General features: G+C 45.0%; 1 protein-coding gene across 2 annotated transcripts in view; it reads right to left on the bottom strand.

The window, feature by feature from the left end:
* LOC122554936 (5-hydroxytryptamine receptor 2A-like) overlaps positions 1–18611 on the bottom strand; it is a 619268-nt gene that overhangs the window by 478995 nt on the left and 121662 nt on the right. The gene's annotated exons all lie outside the window — the stretch shown is intronic.

Genomic DNA, 18611 nt, shown 5'->3' with positions numbered 1-18611 from the left:
TCCTACTGCTAGCCAGAACTCATTGTCTTTGTCGTCCAGAGACTACACCACAGTCAGAACTGTCGGTCCAATCCAACCGAGTCCAGGGATTACAGGTACATCAGTCTGCGGGGAAGAGGGGGGAACTGTGGAGACATCGGTCTGTAGGGCACTGTGGAAATATTAGCCTGTGGGGCAGGGGGTCTGTGGAGTCATCCATCTGGGAGCTGTGGAGATATCTGTCTGTGGGGGGGAGGGGGGTCTGCAGAGATATCCGTCGGGAGAGGGAGTGTCTGTGGAGATATCTGTCTGGGGAAGGGGTGTCTGTGGAGATATCTGTCTGGGGGGGTATCTGTGGAGATATCTGTCTTGGGGGGTATCTGTGGAGATATCTGTATGGGGGGGTATCTGTGGAGATATCTGTATGGGGGGTGTCTGTGGAGATATCTGTCTGGGGGTGTGTCTGTGGAGATATCTGTCTTGGGGGGTGTCTGTGGAGATATCTGTCTGGGGGGGTGTCTGTGGAGATATCTATCTGGGGGTGTCTGTGGAGATATCTGTCTGGGGGGGGGTGTCTGTGGAGAAATCTGTCTGGGGAGGGTGTGTCTGTGGAGATATCTGTCTGGGGGATGTCAGTGGAGATACCTGTCTGGGGAGGGTGTGTCTGTGGAGATATCTGTCTGGGGGGGTGTCTGTGCATATATCTGTCTGGGGGGTCTGTGGAGATATCTGTCTGGGGGTGTATCTGTGGAGATATCTGTCTGGGGGGGTGTCTGTGGAGATATCTGTCTGGGGAGGGTGTGTCTGTGGAGATATCTGTCTGGGGGGGTGTCTGTGCATATATCTGTCTGGGGGGTCTGTGGAGATATCTGTCTGGGGGGTTGTCTGTGGAGATATCTGTCTTGGGGGATGTCTGTGGAGATATCTGTCTGGGGGGTCTGTGGAGATATCTGTCTGGGGGTGTATCTGTGGAGATATCTGTCTGGGGGGGTGTCTGTGGAGATATCTATCTGGGGGAGTCTGTGGAGATATCTGTCTGGGGAGGGTGTGTCTGTGGAGATATCTGTCTGGGGGGGTGTCTGTGCATATATCTGTCTGGGGGGTCTGTGGAGATATCTGTCTGGGGGGTTGTCTGTGGAGATATCTGTCTTGGGGGATGTCTGTGGAGATATCTGTCTGGGGGGGTGTCTGTGGAGATATCTATCTGGGGGTGTCTGTGGAGATATCTGTCTGGGGAGGGTGTGTTTATGGAGATATCTGTCTTGGGGGATGCCTGTGAAGATACCTGTCTGGGGAGGGTGTGTCTGTGGAGATATCTGTCTGGGGGTGTATCTGTGGAGATATTTGTCTTCGGGGGTGTCTGTGGAGATATCTGTCTTGGGGGGGGTATCTGTCTGGGGTCTGTGGAGACTTTGCTCTGGGTGCTGTGGTGTCTTTGTACTGGATCCTGTGCTGTGCTCAGTCAGAGCTGTGCTCACAAACCAGTCCATGGAGTGTGCCCTGCTCAGTCATAGAGTCATAGAGATGTACAGCATGGAAACCGACCCTACAGTCCAAACCATCCATGACGACCAGATATCCCAACCCAATCTAGTGCCACCTGCCAGCACCCGGCCCATATCCCTCCAAACCCTTCCTATTCATATCCCCATCCAGATGCCTTTTAAATGATGCAATTGTACCAGCCTCCACCACTTCCTCTGGCAGCTCATTCCATACACGTACCACCCTCTGTGTGAAAGAGTTGCCCTTTAGGTCTCTTTTATGTCTTTCCCCTCTCACCCTAAACCGGACTCCCCAACCCAGGGAAAAGACTTTGTCTATTTATCCTATCCATGCCCCTCATAATTTTGTAAACCTCTATAAGGTCACCCCTCAGCCTCCAATGCTCCAGGGAAAACAGCCCCAACCTGTTCACCCTCTCGCTGTAGTTCAAATCCTGGTAACATCTTTGTAAATCTTTTCTGAACGCTTTCAAGTTTCACAACATCTTTCCGATAGGAAGGAGACCAGAATTGCACACAATATTCCAACAGAGGCCTAACCAATGTCCTGTACAGCCGCAACATGACCTCCCAACTCCTGTACTCAATACTCTGACCAATAAAGGAAAGCATACCAAACACCTTCTTCATTATCCTATCTACCTGCGACTCCACTTTCAAGGAGCTATGAACCTGCACTCCAAGATCTCTTTGTTCAGCAACATTCCCTAAGACCTTACCATTAAGTGTATAAGTCCTGCTAAGATTTGCTTTCCCAAAATGCAGCAACTCGCATTTATCTGAATTAAATTCCATCTGCCACTTCTCAGCCCATTGGCCCATCTAGTCCAGATCCTGTTGTAATCTGAGGTAACCCTCTTCGCTGTCCACTACACCTCCAATTTTGGTGTCATCTGCAAACTTACTAACTGTACCTCTTATGCTCGCATCCAAATCATTTATGTAAATGACACAAAGTAGAGGACCCAGCACCGATCCTTGTGGCACTCCACTGGTCACAGGCCTCCAGTCTGAAAAATGACCCTCCACCACCACCCTCTGTCTTCTACCTTTGAGCCAGTTCTGTATCCAAATGGCTAGATCTCCCTGTATTCCATGAGATCTAACCTTGCTAATCAGTCTCCCATGGGGAACCTTGTCGAACGCCTTACTGAAGTCCATATAGATCATATCTACTGCTTTGCCCTCATCAATCTTCTTTGTTACTTCTTCAAAAAGTTCTGGCGGTTTGGGTAAAATAGTGCGGGATTGTTATGGCGAGTAGTTCATATTGTGCTGTGCAAAGTGGGAAACCCAAGTGTAAGCCACGTGGAAAACAGACATTAAGAGGTGAAGAGCAGATATAGCCTTGCAGTGAAACCTGGGAATGGAGCAGGGAATATCTCGTTACCGCGATCCTTGGAGGAACCAATGGGCATGGCCATTTGTGAACCCTCTTCTGAGAGACTTTAAGTCATTAAAGTCCCAGTTAAGAAAAGTAATAATCTTGGGAATGTTCCCTCGAGCACATGACAATTGACATAGGGGTAAACACATGAGAATATTAAAGTGTTCGAGGAAATGTTTCATTTCTGAGACTGATGTCAGCATTGAGGAAAGAGGTGTCTTATTTTGGGCAAACTCCACATGAACTGGGCTGGTGCTGAGTCCCAGAGATCAACTGATTATTGCAATCAACAAGAATTTAGCATGAAAAAGCAACTGAGAGGGTAGGGGAGTGGAAAAGTGGTATGGGGTGATATATCTTACGGTCTTATGAGGCAGGAGAATTCAAGGAGGGATTTATTCAAAACTAACAAAGGAAACATCAAATCTCCTGGGCAGAAGCGTTTCAGGCAAAATAAACATGCAATTTAGGGCAGGAAGGGATTGAAAGGGTAACATAGGTGTGAGGGTATCAGTGGGTACGATGAGGCAGAGGGAGAATTAGAAGATGGTTAAAAAGTAAAGCATTATATCTGAAATACACAAAGAATTTTTAATGGTTAGCTGGGATAGCAGTTAGTTGGAAGGCCACTTTGTGATGAAAACTGATATTTAAAGTGCCGGTTCAATTCCTGCACTGGCTGCAATTACCAACAAAGCACTACCAGAATATTGTATCCCGTTCTGGTCTCCCTCCTATAGGAAGGATGTTGTGAAACTTGAAAGGGTTCAGAAAAGATTTACAAGGATGTTGTCAGGGTTGGAGGGTTTGAGCTACAGGGAGAGGCTGAACAGACTGGGGCTGATTTCCCTGGAGCGTCGGAGGCTGAGGGGTGACCTTATAGAGGTTTATAAAATCATGAGGGACATGGATAGGGTAAATAGACAAGGTCTTTTCCCTGGGGTGGGGAAGTCCAGAGCTAGAGGGCGTAGGCTTAAGTGAGAGGGGAAAGATTTTAAAGGCACCTAAATGGTAACTTTTTCATACAGAAAGTGATGTGTGTATGGAATGAGCTGCGAGAAGAAGTAGTGGACGCTGGTACAATTACACCATTTGAAAGGCATCTGGACGGGTACATGAAGGCTTTAGAGGGATAAATGGTCAAATGCTGGCAAATGGGACTAGATCAATTTGGGATATTTAGTTGGCATGGTCGAGTTGGACTGAAGGGTCTGTTTCCGTGCTGTACATCTCTAAGACTGTGACCCTCCTTCTCCACTTGGCCTGAGGTGTAGTGACCCTCAAGTTAAACCACCACCAGGCGAAAGTGAGGACCGCAGATGCTGGAGATTAGAGTCGAGAGTGTGGTGCTGGAAAAGCACAGCAGGTCAGGCAGCATCCGAGGAGCAGGAAAATCGAGGTTTCGGGCAAAAACCCTTCATTAGGAAGAGCTTACGCCTGAAACATCGATTCTCCTGCTCCCCGGATGCTGCCTGACCTGCTGTGCTTTTCCAGCACCACACTCTCGACTTAATACGCCACCAGTCACCTCCCTCGAATGACAGAATGAGATTATGGTGACAACTTTTACATGTAGCATCAACCTGGACTTCCTTGATGTTGGGACTGGACGCGGTGACTGTGAATATTCCATTTGACCAACACTGATAGAACTCACAGCAACGAGCATGAAAATGTTCACATTCACTGAAGCAATTATTTTTTTATGAGCCATGTACACATTGTCTCTTACTCTGGTGATGGGATGTGGAACTGCAATTCTATTTGTATGCGATGCTCAGAAGTGGACCACAAATATAAGAATATGTCTACCTTTCTTGCTTTAAAAAAAAAATCAGGGGAAAGCCAGCTTTATAGATAGCACTCTAGTTTCATGATGGATCTGCAGCAGATTAAAATGGATAAGGAACGTTTCTATCTAGTTTTCCAGAAGAAATGTATAAAATTGGTTTGTCAGATAGAAATAAAGTCAAATGATAGCGGAATAGTGGAAAAGAAGAAATAAGGATCCAAGTGTCCTTTGCTTTTCACAATTTTTAATGAATGCAAAATCAAAATGTCAGATCTGCCAGTTTTACTGTGAATGATTTTACTTGGCATAAAATCAACAATGGAGAGGAAAGAAATTGAGCCAATTAACTCAACGAACTGTCAATCATTCCACCCAGCATGCTTTGGAGTAAGTGTAAAAGCTCACAGACAAATATGTCAATAGGATTAGGAGGTAAAGCTTCTTTCACTGGGTCAACCTTAGAGATCCCTTTATTTGAAAGACAAGGGTTAAAGAAACATCTTGCAGCTTTGTTCATGTTCTATGATTGCCTGAGAGATCAATACATTTCAAAATGTTGCCAACATAAGGAAACTCGATGGACATGATTTCACTTTGCTGGAACAATCAAACTAGATTGATTACAGAAATAAGGGGTTTAAGGTACGAAGAGTGTTTGAGCAGCTTAGGCCTACACTTTAAATCAGGGCAGAACTTATACTGTTAATGGTAGGGTCCTGGGGAGTGTTGCTGAACACAGAGACCTTGGAGTGCAGGTTCATAATTCCTTGAAAGTGGAGTCGTGGATAGAAAGGATAGTGAACAAGGCATTTGGAATGCTTTCCTTTGTTGGTCAAGAGCATTGAATACAGGAGTTGGGAGGTGATGTTACGGCTGTATAGGATGTTAGTTAGACCACTTTTGGAATACGGTATGCAATTCTGGTCTTCCTCCCACAGGAAAGATGTTGTGAAACTTGAAGGGTATCAGAAAAGATTTACAAGGATGTTGCCAGAGTTGGAGGATCTGAGCTTTATGGAGCAGCTGAATAGGCTGGGGCTGTTTTCCCTGGAGCGTCGGAGGCTGAGAGGTGACCGGATAGAGACTTATAAAATTATGAGGGACGTGGATAGGGTGAACAGTCAAGGTCTTTGCCCAGGGTAGGGGGAACAAGAGGGCATAGGTTCAAGGCGAGAGGAGAAAGATATAAAAGAGACCTAAGTGGGAACCTTTTCAAGCAGAGGTGGTACATGTACGGAATGAGCTGCCAAAGGAAATGGTGGAGGCTGGTACAATTACAACATTTAAAAGGCATCTGGATGGGTATATGAATAGGAAGGGTTTGGAGGGATATGGGCCAAATGCTGACAATAGGACCAGATTAATTTAGGGTATCTGGTCGACATGGACAGGTTGGACCAAAGGGTTTGTTTCCGTACTGGACGTCTCTATGACTCTATGACTCTACCTAATTACAGCATACAAGACACTAAAGGGAATTGGCAAAGTAGACATAGAGAGAGGATGCTTCCTGATCTGGGGCAACTTAGAACGAGAGGATGAGGGATGGCAGATTTCAAACAGAGATGAGGAATCTGTAGAATTCACAACCTCAAAATGTAAATTGAATAAATTTAGGGAAGAGACAGACCGATTTTTAATTAGTAATGGGTTGAAGGGTTATAGAGCGTGAGCAGGAAAGTGGAGGTGAGGCTGAGATGAGATCAGCCCTGATCGCAATAAATGGTGGAGAGGCTTCTCCTAGTTCTTGAGCTTCTATGTAAGTAGTTCAAATATTAAATAACAGGAAAATTATGACTCACATCAAAAGGCAAACTTCACCTGAAATAGTCAGTGCAATTGTCACATCAGCACAATCACGTCCCACCCAAATGTCTAATCTCACAGCCTTTCTAACTTGACCTCCCTTCCATAGGGTCTCTTGCTTCCCTTGTCCCTCAAGTTCCTTTCACTGGCAGCTGAAATTCTCAGAGAATGTCAATACCTAATAATACACTCTTGCAGATTGCCCGTAACTAGGTTCAGAATAATCCTGATGTCACAAAGTCATCGGACACTCCCTTCCCCACCCTCTTTAAATAGTTTGCTTGACTCTGGTTAATATTAAACTTTAGCACTGCCGGTCTTGTGCAATTTACATCCTCTGGTCTCCAATGCCTGGCCTTCCCAACTATTATTCACGTCCCCAGTAACACACTCTGTGTTGTATTCTTCCACCATAGAATCCCTACAGTGTGGAAAAGGCCATTTGGCTCATTGGGTCGGCATCAACCCTTGAACCAGCATCCCACCCAGACCCACCACCATCAAAATAAGGCCACAAGTAAACTGGAGAAAGAACACCTCATCTTCCGTCTTGGGAGCTTATAACCACACAACCTTAACATGGAATTCACCAGCTTTCAAATCGCCCCACCCACCCACTTACCTCATCTCATCTCATCTCAGATCCAGGCCTGCCTCTCTGCACCACCCCCTTGACCTGACCATCTTCCCTCCCACCTATCTGCTCAAGCCTTCCCATTGACAAACACCTCCTACCTGCATCCACCTATCATTCCCCCAGTACCACCCCCCCATTTATTTCTCACCCCTCCCCAGTTGTAATGAAATGTTTTGACCCAGAACATTGACTCCCTGCTCCAGCTCTACACTTTATCAACTCTTTCCCACAGCCAATCCACCCACGTCTTTGGCCTGTGGGAGGAAACCCACGCAGACACAGGGAGAATGTGCAAACTCCACACAGACAGTTGCCCGAGGCTGGAATTGAACCCAGGTCCCTGGCGCTGTGAGGTAGCAGTGCTAACCACTGAGCCACCGTGCTGCTCTGCTTCACTCTCTGCATCTTTGCCAAATCTGGGATTAGCTGTAATTTGACCATCAATTTAGCTACCTACTGTTCAACACTCATCCCCTTGGCAAGCTGAGGTCACACAGATAATTTTGGAACTAACATTGTTCCGAAGAAGTCCATCTGCACCCTTTCCGGAATATTCCCAGTTTCGCCTTGCAATGAATGGAACGTTTCCCGAAAAACATGCAAGGTTATCCCAAAAAATCATCACACATGGGGGCACATTAATTGACACGAGAGCAGGAGAAAATAATTTGACAGCACAGAGCAAGTCAATTGGATTCTTTCCATGGCAGGACTTGTGGAGAACTCAAGAATGGTCAAGTATATCCTGCTACAAAATGGACATGATTGAAACATAGTTCAGCCTTTAAATATGAGGGCTTGCCTTTAGATCCCAGCTGCTAAATCTATCCAAAGAATTCACAGTTACCAATGAATATCCTGGTGCCAAATTAGCTCTTCTTAAAAATGGAGATGAGGGATATGGGGGGAATTGGAAGCGAGGGGTTCATGTAACTGTCACTCGTGTTGAGAAATTGTGATGAGTGTAGCAAGACATTTAGTGGATTGGAAGCTTCAAATGCCAGGGTGCCCTGAGAATGTGCTGCTGAATGGAATTCACACAGGCAGTCTTAATCCACACAGCGTTTAACTGGAAACAAAGACAAAAGAATCAGATGTAGGAATTTGCAATGGAAGTCTGTGATTGCACAGAATAGGAGAATTTAAGAGTGAGGCGTTGAAAGATATGGGGTAAAGTGTCAAAATTAGGACCCTGTTTCAGCAATTGATTAGATCTTGATTAATCAGGACCTCAATGTTAGTTACGCACCTTCTCCCTCTGTGATGTTAGCTAACACAAAACTATTGATGTACAATCCAAAGATGTGCAGGTTAGGTGATTTGGCCATGCTAAATTGCCCGTGGTATTCAGGGATGTATAGGTTAGGTGCATTAGTCTGGATAATGTAGAGTCATAGGGTAGGGGAATGGGTCTGGGTGGGATACTCTTCAGAGGGTTGGTGTGGACTTATTGGGCTGAAGGGCCTGTTTCCACACTGTAGGAATTCTATATATTAAAAAAAACCACAACCTTTTGGAAGGAAATGGTTGAGATTTTTTGTTATCCTTTGTATGTGAGTGTTTCCTACTTTCACTCATCAATGGTTTTGCTCTATTTTTAAACTGGTGCCACTTTTGAGGTTCACTCTCAGAGGAAACAGTTGATACCATTTCAAAAATCTCAAATCGCTGTTTGTGAGAAGATTTGTAGCTCGGGTGCTCGTTGTTGTGGTTCTGTTCGCCGAGCTGGGAATTTGTGTTGCAGACGTTTCGTCCCCTATCTAGGTGACATCCTCAGTGCTTGGGAGCCTCCTGTGAAGCGCTTCTGTGATCTTTCCTCCAGCATTTGTAGTGGTTTGAATCTGCCGCTTCCAGTTGTCAGTTCCAGCTGTCCACTGCAGTGGCCGGTATATTGACAAGCAACATGAATTCGGTTGGGACAACACTACTATTATAGGACAAGCCAAACAGAGAACAGCCAGGAAATTCCTAGAGGCATGGCACTCACCCACAGATTCAATCAATAAGCACATCGACCTGGAACCAATATACCGACCACTGCAGCGGACAGCTGGAACTGACAACCGGAAGCGGCAGATTCAAACCACCACAAATGCCGGAGGAAAAATCACAGAAGCGCTTCACAGGAGGCTCCCAAGCACTGAGGATGTCGCCTAGAGAGGGGACGAAACGTCTGCAACACAAATTCCCAGCTCGGCAAACAGAACCACAACACCTTAGATCACTTTGTAAACTCTGGGGAAATCCTTCAGAATTCAACTCGCTAAGCTCCAGTGACATTCTGGTGAATCCATATAGTCTCCAAGTCTGATATAACCTTCCTTAGATGTAGTATCCAAAACAGAATGCAGTATTCCAGATGTGGTCTGATACAAGCTTTCCACAATTGAAGCATAAGTCCCTTTCCATTTAATACCATCATCAAAGGCCAATTTTAGCCTCTGCAGTCCCTAATATTCAGCTAATTGCCTCCATTACAGAAGGTTTATCTTCCCAAAGTTGTCCTTCATGTGGTGTTTAGTTATGCCCTCTACAAACCCTGAGACCCCATTGCCTTACCCTCCTTCTGTAGCACTAGATAACAAAACATAACCTGGTGAACAACAACATAAGTGCTCAGGGCAACGCAGGAATCATACCCTTCATTACAGAACAAACTCACGATTTTGTTATCCATCTCCACGATTCTGCAGAATTCTGCTTAATTGGTTTTGAAACTGACTGGGTAATTATTTCACTGATTCTATCTGAAAGTCAAGCTAATACAAAGGTGAGGAGAGGACCATTAATCAGCGTCCATGTGCCCTACAACAAGTGGTCAAGCCAAAACTCGATAATCCTGTTACGTCTAGTCATGGATGGTGAGGGACAATTAAACAAGGAATTGGAGGAGGAGGCTCTACAAGGATCCTCGTCATCCGTTATGGCAGAGCTAACAAGTTCAAAAGACAAGAGATCAGCCTGAAGTGCGTAGTGGATGATCCATCTCAGCTTCCTCCAGCGATTGCCAGCAGCACAGTTGCCAGTCTTTAAACAATTCCATTCACTCTGTACGTGTTATCAAGAAATGGCTGGAGATACGTGATATATAAAGACTATGGGCCCTGACAACATTTTGGCACAAGTACTAAAGATGTGTGCTCCAGAATTTGGCTTGTCTCTAGCCAAGCTGTTCCAGTATAGCCACATCACTGGCATCTACCTGACAAGTTGGAAAATTGCCTAGGTATGTTCCTGTACTAAAACAGCAGGACAAATCCAGCCCGGCCAGTTACCACACCATTAGTCTACTTGCAGTCATCAGTAGAGTGAAGGATGTGTTTGGAAGGTGCTGGGTCGAAGCAGCCTCAAATTACTGTTCTGCATCTTGTAGATGGTATATACAGCTGCTATTGTACATCATTGGTGAAGGGAGTAAATATTGAAGGCAACTGATGGGGAGGGGAATGTTATCAAGCAGCACCCACTCAGCAATAACCTGCTCAGTGACGCCCAGTTTGGATTCTACCAGGGCCACTCAGCTCCTGACATCATTACAGCCTTGGTTCAAACATGGACAAAAGAGCTGAGTTCCAGAGGTAAGGTGTGAGTGACAGCCATTGGCATCAAGGAGTCCTAGCAACACTGGAAGCAATGGGAGTCAGGGCACAAACACCCTGGTTGTTGAAGTGATACCAATATATAGGAAGATGGCCGTGGTTCTTGAAGGTCAGTCATCGCAGCTCCAGGACATCTCTGCAGGAGTTCCTCAGCGTAGTGTCCTAGGCCGCACTATCTTCAGCTGCTTCATCAATGACCTTCCCTCAGGTCAGAAGTGGAGATGCTCGCCGATGATTGCACAGCGTTCAGCACCATTCGTGACCGATACTGAGGCAGCCTCTCACTGAATACCCCAATATATCAACAATCCGGGAGTTACCATTGACCAGAAACTCAACTCCACCAGCTACATGAACAATGTGGCTCAAACGCAGGTCAGACGTTGTGAATTCTGTCAAGTCATTCACTTTCAGCACCCAAAACCTTGTTTGCCATCTACAACTCAGAAGTGTGATGGAATATTCCCCAATTGCCTGAATGGATGCAGTTTCGACAACACTCAGGAACCGTGATATCATTCAGAGTCAAACCATTTCCACTTGATCAGCCCCCGATCTCCTGCCTTCAGTATTTACTCCCCTCGCTGCAGAGGTACATTGACAGCTGTGTGTACAATCCACAAGACGCACTGCAGTAATCTAAGCACCTTCCGAGCAGCACCTTCCAAACATATGGCCTCAACCATCGAGATGGGCAATGGCAGCAGATGCATAGGAACCACCACCAATACTTGTAAGTGCCCCCATGCCGCTGAACACCCTGATCTGGAAATATGTTGCATTTCCTTCAGGTTTGCTAGGTCAAAATCCTGACATGTCCTTCCTAAGAGCACTGTGGGCATTCCTATACCCCGAGGACTGTTTGCTGTTCAAGAAGACAGCTCACCACCATATCCTCCAGAGCAATTAGTTCTGGGCAACAGATACTGACTAGCTATTAATGCGCCCACCGCAGCTTTTCATTGAAATGAGTCTGTGAACTGGGAGATGTTGGCCAGCGTAGCAAATCCTAGGGCCCTGTCCAGCCTCATCTCTGCATGGAGAGAAGGCAGAATCTATCACCACCTGAATATGTGACCTTAGCAGCAGAATGAATGATGTTGCAGGCGCTGCAACCTGGAAATTGATGGCAATACTGAGGGCTGGAGGAGCACTGAATGAAACAAATACTTGTGTGCTAGTGGGGACTGTTTGACTTTGTTGTTGGTGGCAACGTAACTCTGACAGCGTGCACAGAGAAGTTAAAACATGCACTGTTCCTCAAAGAACTGCCAATCTGTTCTCCTGAGTCTTTACAATCTGTTGGGACAATATTTGAGGTTGGTTCTGAACTGTCTCCATTGAGATCCAGCTCTGATTGCTGCTGCTCCTCATACTGGCCCCATTCCTCCATCTGTTGTGCTTTAACTTTCTTCTCTTTGTAGTTGCTTAGTGGGTCACTGTCAATCCACCAAGCATGCCTATGGATTCGTTTAACACAAAAATACATGTAGGATTGTTTATTAAGGATTTATGACATTGGTGGAAGATACAGTTTGAGAACTCACACACACACACATTTGAGCTAGTATACAGCTTCCTTGAAGGGCGGTTGTGGTGGACTGGTAATGTCCCTAGCTCTGGACCAGGAGGCCTGGGATCATGTTCCACCTGCTCCAGAGGTGTATGATTATCTCTGAACAGGTTGGTTAGCGTCCTCAGAAAAAAAAGCCCAGCTAAGTCAGAATCTCATGGAAGATTACATCATTTCCCCAGTCGGTAAATGATGCAGAAATCGTCACACCCACTTGAGGGTGCACCACAATATCTGCTCCCCCCTGCTACATCTGGAATTCCCTCTAATTCCTGTCATCCCAGCTCCTCTTGTTATTCCTATGCCTGTTACTCCAGTTCCCAATCCTGCTCACTTCCCACCCTGCAGTCTGTGCCCCACAAGCTTCAATCCCCAACCCCCCCCCCATATTTTCCCCAAATTTCACCCCATAACAGATCTTGAATAAGGATACCTGTCCCCATAGTAAACCAATCTCATGACTCAGGAGTTACAAAGAGGAAATGGATTTTGGCATCTTCAAGAGTTTAGATTATTCCCAACAGCTTGAAACTTGGAGTTCCTGGATCACCACACACGTTTTGTTGTATAAAACTGCCATTATTTAACAACAGGGTGTCCCAGGTTCCACTGTATCGAACCACACAATATAGTTTACTTTGGGTGACCATGTGTCTATTTTGAGTTGTGGTAAAATGAGTGCCTTTTCAGTTTGGGAACTGCTGTCATCATTTCACTGTCACGGATCACCATCACACTGGATCCTCTCTGTAAGATCCTTTTGAATCTGTACTGTTATCTCTCTGATTTTCTTGTTTCAAAGTTTCCCTTACTGATGTGAGTTTAAGACCATAAGACGTAGGAGCAGAAATTAGTCCATTCAGCCCATCAAGTCTGCACTGCCATTCAACCATGGCTGATAACTCAATTCTGAACCCTGTTCTCCTGCTTTCTACCCATAAAAAAGACCATAACCATAGGAGCAGAAATTAGCCAACGCAACCTAATTGGCATTTTCTAAAGTCTCTATAAATTCTGTCAAAAGATTCTCATCAAAATTTGTGTGCTTTTCAAATCCACTAGCTGGATGGTTTAACTTGACAGGAATTGTGGGGTATTAGTGAGCCCAAATCCTGTTTGATATCTCTCCTCATATTTTTATCCATGAAATAAACGGGGAGATTCTCTTGGCATTGCCAAGAAGACTGTGGTCCCAGAAGCTATAAATTTGCAAACCCATTGCTGGCATTGTCCAGGCGTAGAGTCACATAGCACAGAAGAGGCCTTTCGGCCCATTGTGTCTGCACTGACCAGTCCACACTAATCCCATTTTCCAGCCCTCAGCGTTCAATATTATGACAGTTCAAGGGCTCATCCAAGTACTTTTTAAAGATTATGAGGCATCCTTCCTCTACGTCCTACCCAGGCAGTGCTCTCCCGACGATAAACATTTTCCTCAAATCCCCTCTCAACCTCCTGCCCTTCACTTTGAAATGGCATCCCCTTTTTACTGACCCGTCAACGAAGGGGAACAGTTGCTTCCTGTCCACCCTGTCCTCACCCCCCCATAATCTTATACGCCTCTATCATGTCGCAACCCCCCCAGCGCCCCCACCCCCTCCTCCCCCCTTAAGCTTCGCTACTCTAAAGAAAACAACTTGAGCTTACCCAGCCTCTCTTTCTAGTGAATATACTCCACCCAGGCAATGTTTTGGTGAATCGCCTCTGCACCCCCTTCCAATGCAATCACATCCTTCCTATAGAGCAGTGATCAGAACTGCACACACTACTCCAGCTGTAGCCTAACCAAGGTTTTGTAGAGCTCCAATATGACCTCCCTGATCTTATAATCTATGCCTCAACTTGGAAAGGCACGCATCCCATATGCCTTCTTAACTGCCCTGTTAACCTGTCCTGCCACCTTCAGAGATCTTCATCAGGACTGGAAATCCAATGCAGAAATATCATCAATTATTGCAGTGATCACAATCAAACACCATCTCAACTTTTCATGTTTTAATTATTATGTCCTAAGTGTCTACAGTACCAAGTCTGAACTTGTATTAGAGGTAGGTGGGACGGCGTCAGAGGTGGGTTAAAATATTAAGGTCTGGCAACAGATCCCTCCAACCAAACCCATTAAATTTTCAAGTAAAGAAGCCAAGTTTGGACCAAAGATCCCGCTAAAGGAAAATTGGGGCTTTAATTAAATCTCCCAAAGTCAGGACCAAGTGACACCAGCGACATCACAGCCTCAAGGTTAAAAGATACAAGAGGAAGATTGCATGAGAGGGAGGTCTCTGCGACACGGGCTGCCAGCTGACAAGGTAAAAAAAGTCACAAGGGAAGTAGGAAAACAAATGAGAGAATCAAAGAGGGATTATGAAAGAAAACTGGCAGCTAACAGAAAGGGAAATGCCAAAGTCATCAACTAGCACACCGATAGTCAAACGATGGTAAGAGAGGGAGCCAGGCCGGTTAAGGAAACTTCCACATAACAGGAAGAGGCACGGCTAAAGAATTAAATGAATATTTTGTAACTGCCTCTACCTGTGAGGCAGATGTTGCCTAGACCATGATGATGGAGGAGGAAATTCAGTCAGTAGAAGGGTTTAAAATTGATAAGAAGGGGATATTGGATATACTGTCAGTAATTAAAGGTGATAGGGATCCAGGGCCAGATGAGATGCATTCAAGGATATTGAAGAACGTGAACGCGGAAATTGCACAATCATTGGTCTTTCAGTCTTCCCTGGAAACAGGGGTGGTGTCAGACGATAGGAAAATTGCAAACATTATGCCTTTGTTCAAAAGGTTGGCTCAGCAATTTACAAACCAGTCAGTTTAACGTTTAGAAACAATTATTCGGGATAGAATTAAAAGTCACGAGGAAAAATGTTGGATGATTTGGAAGAGGATTGATGAATTTACTGAGGGAATATTGTGTCTCACCAACTTGCCAGAGCTTTGTGAAGAGGTAACAGAGAAGGTTGATGAGGGTGGTGTGAAAGGAAATCAATACAACGCCACATAACAAGAGGAACGTTGTAGGACATGGATCAAAAGAGATAGTAGTAATTTGATTACAACATTGGTGGAGTGATAGGAAGCAGAAAGTAATGGTTAATGGGTATTTCTCGGGCTGGGAAAATGTTTGCAGTAGGGTTCCTCAGGGGTCAGTGCAAGACCCTTGGATTTCTTAACTTATATTAATGATTTAAATCTTGGCATGCAGCTGACAGTCTCAGAGGTTGTGGGGAACACAGAACTTAAAAACTATGAGGAAGACATAGAACATTAAAAAAAAATTGATATGATGGTCGGAACGGGCAGATAGGTGGCAGATTAGGTTCAGTGCAGTAAAGGGTGAAAGGGGACACATTTTCATACAAAGAACATGAAGAGACTTAACAAAAGATTTACTGTTCTAAAGGCTATATAGGAACGGAGCGACCTGGGTGCATATGCATGCAAGTCATTAAAGGTGATGGAACAGGTGGAGAAAGCTGTTCATAAAATATTCCATATCCCAGACTTTATTAATAGGGGCATAGAGTACAAGAGCAGGACGGTATAATGACCATATCTAAGACAATAGTTAGACTTCAGCTGGAGTACAGTATATTGCTCCAGGTGCCACACTTTAGGAAGGAGTGAATGTTTGGGAAAAAGAAGTGAATTATGAGGTTGGTTCCAGGAAGATTTCAGTCACAGGGAAAGGTTAAAGAAGTTGGGGCTGTTTCCCTTGGAGACAAAGGAGCACAAAAGGGAGATTTGCGAGAAGGTTTCAAAATCACGATGGGTCTGGACAGAGTGTGGATAGGGAGAAACTGTTCCCACTTCTGAAAAGATTGTGAACTGCAGGGCACCATTTTAAACTGTTTTGCAAAAGGAGTAAATGTGAGGTGAGAGAAAAGGATTTCACACAGTAGTTAGGGTCTGGAATGCCCAGCCTGGAGCTGTGGTGGAGACAGCTTCAACTGGGGTATTTAATTATCGAGGCAGTGACAATGTACAGGGCTATTGGGGTAAAAGCAGGAGTTTAGTGCCAAATCCAAGCAGGATGGCCAGTGCAGACATGATGGACTGAATGGCCTCATTCTGCACTGTCCCAATTCTGAGAGCTTGTGAAATGTCTTTTTCTCTTTCAGTATTCCGTGTGAGACAAGGGGAGCTCACGGCAAACCCTTGAAGGAAGCACTTATTTCCACTCTCAGACTCCATGCTCCCCCCGCTTTCTGATTCCCATCAGCCCATTCCCCATCGCTCACTCCCTCTCCTCTTCATCCTCCGCTTCCTTTTCAGAAGTCACGTGATACCAGGTTATAGTCCAATAGATTAATTTGAAATCAAAAGATTTCAGAGCGCTGCGCCAAACTTCATCTGATTTCAAATGGACTATAACCTGGTGTCATGTGACTTCTGACTTTGTCCATCCCAGTCCAACACCGGCATCTCAACATCATGGCCCCTCCTCTTCATTCTCCTCACTCCCCCTCTTCATCTCCTGCTCCCCCATCCTATTCTGCATTCCGTCTTCCTCCATTCCTGTTAATTGGATGTTGAGATGTTGCAAATCAGAGCATACATTAAAAGGATGGACTAGGAATCAGACCAAGGCAAACATGGGTTGAATATAAGTCACTTCTTGCAATTGAAGGGATTGATTTCATTCCAATGAAATTTGTAATAAACTAAGCTGTAATTCTTTTGAGAAATTTTGCAGTTTGACATGTTAAATTCGATACACATAATGTTCAGCTATATAAGTATTCTCAGGATGGGCTATGACGTGCAAACAGGTCTGATGTAATATGTGTTAGCCCTGTGTTTAACAGATACCAAAGAACATCATCTCTCTTTGACAGATTGAACAATAGGGTTGAATAATGTCAGAGAAAAAGATTTCATTCCAATAAAGGAAAGCTGCGAATCTCTAATTCTGCATTCTGGGTGGATTTGGGGGTCTTGAGGTGGATTACCTGGCACCAACTTGAGGGCAGATTGGCCATTGGCACCCATGAGGTTGGTTGGCAGCTTTGGGGTCAACAATATCCCATTAAACCCAGATCATTATCTTCAACCATAAGATCCTGAGAGGTATTGACAGGATGGATGCAGAAAGAATGTTTCCTCTTCGGGAGAATCTAGAACTAGGTCCTGGATTGGGCAGCATGGTGGCTCAGTGGTTAGCACTGCTGCCTCCCAGCAGCAGGGACCCAGGTTCGATTCCAGCCTCAGGTGACTGCCTGTGTGGAGTTTGCACATTCTCCCCCTGTCTGCGGGGGTTTCCTCCGGGTGCTCCAATTTCCTCCCACAGTCCAAAGGTGCGCAGGTCAGGTGAATTGGCCATGCTAAATTGCCCATAGTGTTAGGTGCATTAGTCAAAGGGAAACAGGTCTGGGTGGGTTACTCTTCAGAGGGTCAGTGTAGACTTGTTGGGCCGAAGGGCCTGTTTCCATACTGTAGGGAATCTAATCTAATCTAGAGATTGCCTAATAAAGACAGAGGTGAGGCAAATTCATTTTTTTGCTCTCATTGAGGGTTTTGGGTCTTTGGATCTCTCTAGCTCGAAAGGTGTGGAAGCAATATGTTTGAATATTTATAAGAAAGACATAGATTTTTGATTATCAAGAGGGTGAAAGGTTGACCTGGAGTGAGTGCTTAATGTGGAGCAACCAAATCAGCCAAGAATTTTCAAAATGGGGGAATAGGATCAAGGGGTTTACTTTTAATTTCTATGTTTGTATGTTACACATCTTGCATCTCAACTGTTTAGAAACATTACTGTAGCGACTATAACACGGTCAGCCAGATGGACCTCACAGAATATGAGTTCCCTGATTGGGACTGTTAATCTGGTCCAATCAGGGAGTCCTGGCTGACAGATGTAAACAGGGGCTGTCAGACATCCTGTTCACTCTGAGAGCTGACTCTGAGGGAGCTGGATCAGTGTCAAGGGCTCTCTGTGTGTAAACAAAGGGGGACTTGATGATGGGGTACTGCCCTCTGTGGAGTTATTTTGGTTACAAGTTCCTCATAGTTGATTGGCTTAAAGTTAGGAACAAGTATCCAGTAGGGAATAGCTAAAGGGCAAAAGAAGGGAATGAGTTGGGAATAAGCAGCAAAAGCAGCTCCAATTTCAAAAAAGGAGTGAAAATAATCAAATTGTTCCAATTAGATTGCAGTCCACATCTTAATGCCACAAACAACAATGCTAGAAGAAAAGGGCTAGACTATTAAACATTCAAGACCATAAGAAATAAAACAAATGAGTAAATGTGGATGATGAATGTATGGGCTCTGTTCCCACAGATTGCTGTGGAGGCCAAGTCACTGAATATCTTTAAGACA

Source organism: Chiloscyllium plagiosum, unplaced genomic scaffold (genome assembly GCF_037043375.1).
Source record: "Chiloscyllium plagiosum isolate Xiang-an unplaced genomic scaffold, Cpla_swu_hap1 HiC_scaffold_12, whole genome shotgun sequence".
NCBI classification, from domain to species: domain Eukaryota; kingdom Metazoa; phylum Chordata; class Chondrichthyes; order Orectolobiformes; family Hemiscylliidae; genus Chiloscyllium; species Chiloscyllium plagiosum.
Note: the sequence above shows the minus strand (reverse complement) of the source record. Positions and strands in the feature narration are given on the sequence as shown.